Genomic DNA, 6,824 nt, shown 5'->3' on the forward strand with positions numbered 1-6,824 from the left:
TTCCTTAGCTCTTTCTCTAGTCTTATCCCAGAAGGATATCACCAACAAAAAACATATATCAATGTACATTCTCCTGTAAATGTCCAGTAAGAGCTTCCATAACTAAAGCAAAAAGACATGGGCTTAAAGTGGATCCCTGATGTAATCCAACAGAAATAGAAAATTCTTTCAATCCTCTTGTTCTAACACAGCAACAATGCTAGTATACATATCTTTAATGACTTTGAAAATATGTCATATTAACACGTTTCTTCTCTCTAACTCTCTAAAGGATATCTCTTAAAATCTTATCGTAAGTTTTTTCTAAATCAATAAAAATCATATGTAGATCCTCCTAATTCTCTTTGTACTTCTACATCAAACCTCTCGATAAATGTATAACATCCATAGTAGACTTACCTGACATAAATCCAAGCTGATTTTGAGAAATCTTTGTAATACATATTAAGCAATGATCAATTACCCTCTCCTATAATTTTAAAGTATGACATATTAATTTAATTCCTCTATAATTTGCACACACTTGTGCATCCCCTTTATTCTTAAAAATGGGGATCAAAATGCTCTTCGTCCACTCCTCAAACATCTTTTTAGTTTTTAAAATGATATTAAAGAGTTTAGTAAGCCAAGAAACTCCAAAATCTCCTAAATATTTTCATACTTCAATTGGGATATCATCAGGTCCTTCAAACTTTCCACACTTGATTTACTTTAAAACCTGATCAACTTCTTATTTATTAATGTGATGGTAAAAATTAAACATTTTATTATTATTATTGATTTTAAGATCATTAAGGTCGATCGTATTTTCATAAGTTTCATTGAATAGTTTATCAAAATAAATCACCCATTTATGTTGAATATCTTTTTCTAAGAAAAATACTTTTTGATTTTCATCTTCAATACACTTTACTTGAGTTTAATTTTTTCTTTTATCTTTATTTAGCTAGTTTATACATATATTTTTCACCCACTTTACTATCTAATCTATTATATAGATCACTAAAAACAGAATTTTTAGCGCCAAAGATTGTTCTCTTAAACTTCCTACGAGATATTTTATATTTTTCTCAGATCTCTAAGCTTTTACATTTAAAACAATTTTTATAATATAGCTTTTTATATTATCTTTTCTTGCACATTATTATTTCACCACCAACTATTTTTATATATAGAAAATTTTCTTTTCGATTTTTTCAAGTACATCTTTTGCCACTTGCTTAATAATGATCATTACTTTATCCCACATATAATTTGTTTCTTCATGAACATCCCAAATCTTAAAATCTTGAAGTTTACTCATAAAAATAATTTTATTTGTCTTTTAGATGTCCTCATTTAATTCCATGATAATGATTCCTGATATTCTTTATTTTACAACTCTTTATCTTAAAATCCAGAACAAATAATAGATGTTGAGTATTTAAATTCTCACTTGGAATGACCTTACATTCTTTACATTCTCGACGATCCCTTTTTCTCAAAAGAAAAAAATTAATTTATATTTTATTAGATTCATTATTATAATTAATAATATGTTCATCTCTTTTCTTGAATAAAGTATTAACAATAATAAAATTATAAGTTAAAGTAAAATCTAATATGTCTATGTCTTCTTCATTAATCACACCAAAACCGTAGCCGCTACGATTATTTCTAAAATATTTTACCACTCTACCAACATGTCCATTTAAATCTCCTCTAATAAAAATTCTTTCTTCAAGAGATACCATTTGTATTAATTCTTCATTACAAAATTTTTCTTTAGAACCTATATTTAAGCCTACTTGAGAAGCATAAGCACTTATAATATTAATAATTTTAGTATCAAAAATAATCTTAAGAGCTATAATTTTATCTTCAATACTATTGAATTTTACAATATTTTCTTTCAAACTCTTATCTATAATTATACCTATACCATTCCTAATGCGATTCTTACCTTAATACCCAAGTTTAAAACATAAGCTATCAAAATCTTTAGTCTTTTCTCCAACCCATTTAGTGTCTTGTATACATAATAAATTTATCTTTTTATGAATCATAATATCAACTAATTCCATTAATTTATCTATTAGAATATCTATATTCCAAGATTCTATCCTAATTTTAATTTCATGGACTAAATTTTTTACTCGCATCGGCCCGTAATATAGGAACTCTTGCTTATTTGATAGTACACTCGGGCGACGGTGTAGCAACCATTGCACACTTTCATTGTATTCAGGTCATACATCACGTCCCTTCTAGGTGACGCCCTAACATTTACACAATGATAAAAAAAATTAATGCTATAAATTTTCGACAAATTTTATGTTATTTGTCGACTACCTAACACAACCATCTACTTTTCACATTTGGGGCTTAAGACCCAAAAATGATTGCGTTAATAAATTACATACATCATTCATATTAAATTTTTGATGTTCTAGGAACTCATAAGCTCTTTCTAAACATTCCAAAATGAGAGTTCATTGCTTCAAAAGTCCACTTTCTTGGCTTTAATATAACAACAACAAAAATTAAAATGGATCCACAAAAAGTTTCGGCCATTCAAGAATGGTCGATGCCAATCTCTCTGTTTAAAGTTCATATTTTTCACGAATAGATAATTTTTTTATCATCGATTTATATGTGGATTCAACATTCTTATGGCCCCGACGACAAAGTGCTTGAAGTTCAAAATTTTTAGTTTAGGCAGCAAGCAACAACAGAGCTTTGAAACCATCAAAGAAGTCATCATTACAGCTCCGGTATTGACTCTTCCAAACTTTGATAAACCATTCCAAGTTGATACTGATGCTTCAATGAATGGAATAGGGGCTATCCTAGCCCAAGAGGGTCATCCCATTGTATTATTCAACAAAAAACTCAGCTCTAGTAGACAAAAATGGATTGTTGAGTGGTCAATGCTCTTAAATAATGGGAGCACTGCATCATCAGGATTTTGTACTGTGTAGTGACCATCAAGCCTTACAGTTCCTCAATTCGTAAAAAATTGTGAATGACATGCTTATACGGTTATTTCTCCAAAAGTTCAGCGTTGTGTTGAAAAATAAGCCAGGTGCACAAAACCGCGTGTTAGTAGGAGAGTTGTCCTTCTCAACACTTTACAACTGCAGATGTTAGTAGGAGAGTTGTCCTTCTCAACGCTTTACAACTGAATTAGCGGTCTTTGAATCCATTAAAAACTGTATGCTGAAGACAATGACTTCACTTCCATCTGGAGAAAGTGCAATACTTCACACCAATTAAAGATTATTCTACTTGTCATGGTTATTTGTTTAAAGGGAACAAATTGTGTATTCTGGACACATATGAGTTTAACTTATCAAAGACTTTCGCACCGAAGGCTTAGAAGTTCACGTTGGATGTAACAAGACATTAGCTCAGCTTCTATAGACCCAATGTGAGGAGATTAGCTCCTATAAATTAATGGTCGGCCATGACAATAATGTTTTTTTTTTCTGGCCTATGTTGCAGAAAGATGTCTCCAGATTTATAGAAAAGTGTTATGTTTGTCAAAAATATAAAGGTACACAACAAAATATGGGTTGATATACGCCTCTTCCAGTTCCATATTCGATTTGGGGAGATCTTAATTGGACTTCATCTTGGATTTGCCAAAAAAAAAGATGTTGATTTGACCATGGTCATCATTGACTGATTTTGAAAAAGGACATATTTTGTGGCTTGTAAAAAACTTTGATACTATCAACACAGCTTGTATTTTTTTTTTTTCAGAAAATCGTTCGCCTACATGGAGTTCCCTGAAGTCTCACTTCTGACCGTGATGTCTAATTTTTTAGTTATTTTTAGAGGAAATTTTAGAAACACTTACGAACCACTCTCCAGCTCAGTTCGGCAAACCATCCATAAATAGATGGGCAAACCGAAGTTGTTAATAGTCTCCTTGGTAATATGCTCCACTGCCTTATGCAAGACCATTCAAAACAATGGGATAAGAATTTAGGACAAGTAGAATTTTCTTATAATTCAATGACTAACCGCTTTACCATAAAAGTCCCTTGAGTATTTTTTATATAAAAGTAGAATTTGCTTATAATTCAATGACTAACCGCTTTACCATAAAGTCCCTTAAGTATTGTTTATATAAAAGTACCCAATCACACGGTAGATGTTTTTGTACTACCTAAGTGAAATAGCCAAATTGCTGCCTCCATGGCTGAAGATGGTGGCCGTCTACTTCGAGAAGTTCAATCCAAATTAATCGATTACAATAATAACTACAAACAACATGTCGGCAATCACTGACATCATAAGGTTTTTGATCTCAATGAACTTGTTATGGTTAGAATGCGGAAGGAATGATTTGCACCTGGAACATGCTCCAAGCTGAGCCCCGAAAATTTGGACCTTCTTTGTAATTAAGCACATTAATGAAAGCCCCTACATCATAGATCTACCACTTGACCTGCTTATTTCTTCCACCTTCAACGTTTTATATTTGTATTCCTACCATCCTCCTGATGACGCTACTACACAAATTGATTCATGCATGCATGTATGTATGTATGTATGTATGTATGTATGTATGTATATATGTATGTATATATAGACATATATTTGCATATGTTGTTATTTTAGCACATGCGTGCACACACACACACACACAAGAAATAGACTGTAACGTTTGGTTACCATTTTCCTTGTTTCTTTCTTTTGTCTTTCCTAAAGCAATTACCACAACAAAATCACCACCAAGAAGAGAATTGACAAGGGTAACAAAGAAACCAGCAAATGTAGAAAAATGTCCAGTTATTCCTTTTCTTCTTTTTACAAACATATATAAACGGGTAGAGAATGCAGGAATACTGAAATAGTGTTTGTACTGTACAGCAATAAGCATTGCCTCTAATAAACTTGTCACTGCCCCAAATGCTTCTTGCTATTGATTTCTAGCAGTTTCAGGCGCAGGCAACTTTGGCAGGAGAGGCCTACTAAAGATTCTTGCTGCAATCGCAAAAAAAAAAAAAATAGCACTTGATAGAACTAATGGACTCTAACAGGCATTCTGAGTTCCGCTCGATCAAAAAAATAAAGCCATATATCAAACAAGTTATTCCTAGAGGGTTTCTATGCACATAACAACTCATCGCAACTCCAAGTAAATCAAACTATTTGTTCTCTTACCTGTTAATAATAAGTAGCAGTTATCTTGAAGCATAGGCGATCAATTTTCCCTTTTGTATGAAACACATCCCAACCCCTAGTGAGAGGCATCCCCTAAATTGCCAGTTCTATATAAAAAAATGAAGTCGTCAATTCAAGATGGTGGAGTAGGAGGGGAGATTAGGTATTGTTTTAATACATGGAAGCTTTTCACACATGCGTCTTACCATTGATATAAAGTCGGCATCCTTGATCGATCTGGCTCCTCCAACTTTATGCAGTTCAGGTTCTCCTACACAGTGTTGAGGCAGCATCTCCGAGAGGTCGACAAGTCAACGAAGTCTATGTTGGCTTCATCCACATTACGGAACTTGACCGTAAGTTGGTTGATAGAGATAGGACTATGGAATAGTTGCAGAGTCTTCGGATGGACCCCCAAAGAACCACAAAGTCCTCATGACGGGCGTTGAAGAACTTGCCATCCAGCGTAGTCTCCGCCAATGTGATTCTCTCCGATACACAGTGCTCGCCGGCGATCCGATGAGTTCGTCATCGAAATAACGGTGCAGCTCGACTAGAAGTAGCAAATGTAGCTCTGGTTTGATCTTTTTAATTCCCCACGGCCCATGGATGCCCTACAATTGTAATTGCCAAAAGTTCATGTCCATCTGAAACTATGATGATATTTATGAAAAAAATGTGTATTGAGTTTGGACGTTACTTAATATTTATTTTGTCCGTAAGATAAAGGACTTGATATTGGTGATGATTTTTTTTACTCATTTGCTCTGTTTGTATGTATCACATTTGTTGTTCAGACACAGTTTTATGTCCAGACTTCAGACGCAATATTTTTTCAATATTTATGATATAAACGTGTTCGCCGAAAGAAATGATTGGCTCCCTTATCCAAACAATATTCCAGCCATGTCAATATAGGGTGATATGATCAGATCATCACCATTATCTAAATGTACAATTCATTCATTATCATAATTTCTATTCATCGAACTAATGAAATAGATTGAATAAGTATAACATCAAATGAGACATTAAAAATAAATAAATATTCAATATTAATATTTTATAAACATATCGTTATTTTTAGTCTCTTCAATTACCATCTCATTCTAACACTAAATTGTTAGTGATCTAATGTATTTTCCAGGCATCATAGGAACCTTCTAGAAATGCATTTGAAAGCATTCAAGAGGTATACTTCAAGTGCTTATACAATTTTAGGGCAATTTACATACATAAAATGTAATTCATATATATTTGCATATCACTCGCCTAAACATTCATATTTACACAATAACAATCAAACCTTAAATAGCACATTTGATGTAAAACTATTAGCACTTTTTAAAGAGTTAAAATATTTATTTTCATGCATAAATTTAAAGCACTAAAATATTATATATGTAAATATAAAATTTTCTGAGTTATTTTTATTTATATGCGCTAGGCATAAATTTGTGCTAGGCATATAAAAAGTGTGCGCTAGGCATAAATTTCTCATAATTTTAAGAATAACATCATATAAAAATAATTTTATTTTAGTAGAAATCCCCTCAAATTCATATTTTTATTTATATGGAAGAATAATTTGATCTTTTGCCCATTTTAAATTATTAGTTTTGTCTCTCTTGAAATCACTCTGCTCAGGATCCACTCATGTTGGGTCCACG

At 32.3% G+C, this 6,824-nt stretch overlaps 1 long non-coding RNA gene across 1 annotated transcript; it reads right to left on the reverse strand.

Moving 5' to 3' along the window:
- Positions 1 to 4,851: 4,851 nt before the first annotated feature.
- On the reverse strand, positions 4,852 to 5,777 carry LOC110026484. The gene is made up of 3 exons (XR_002294208.1): positions 5,361 to 5,777; positions 5,155 to 5,261; positions 4,852 to 4,974 (listed from the first exon to the last, which is right to left on the reverse strand). It is a non-coding gene; the product is annotated as an uncharacterized LOC110026484 (long non-coding RNA).
- Positions 5,778 to 6,824: the final 1,047 nt, after the last annotated feature.

The sequence above is a fragment of the Phalaenopsis equestris genome, unplaced genomic scaffold, assembly GCF_001263595.1.
Source record: "Phalaenopsis equestris unplaced genomic scaffold, ASM126359v1 Scaffold000372, whole genome shotgun sequence".
Taxonomy (NCBI): domain Eukaryota; kingdom Viridiplantae; phylum Streptophyta; class Magnoliopsida; order Asparagales; family Orchidaceae; genus Phalaenopsis; species Phalaenopsis equestris.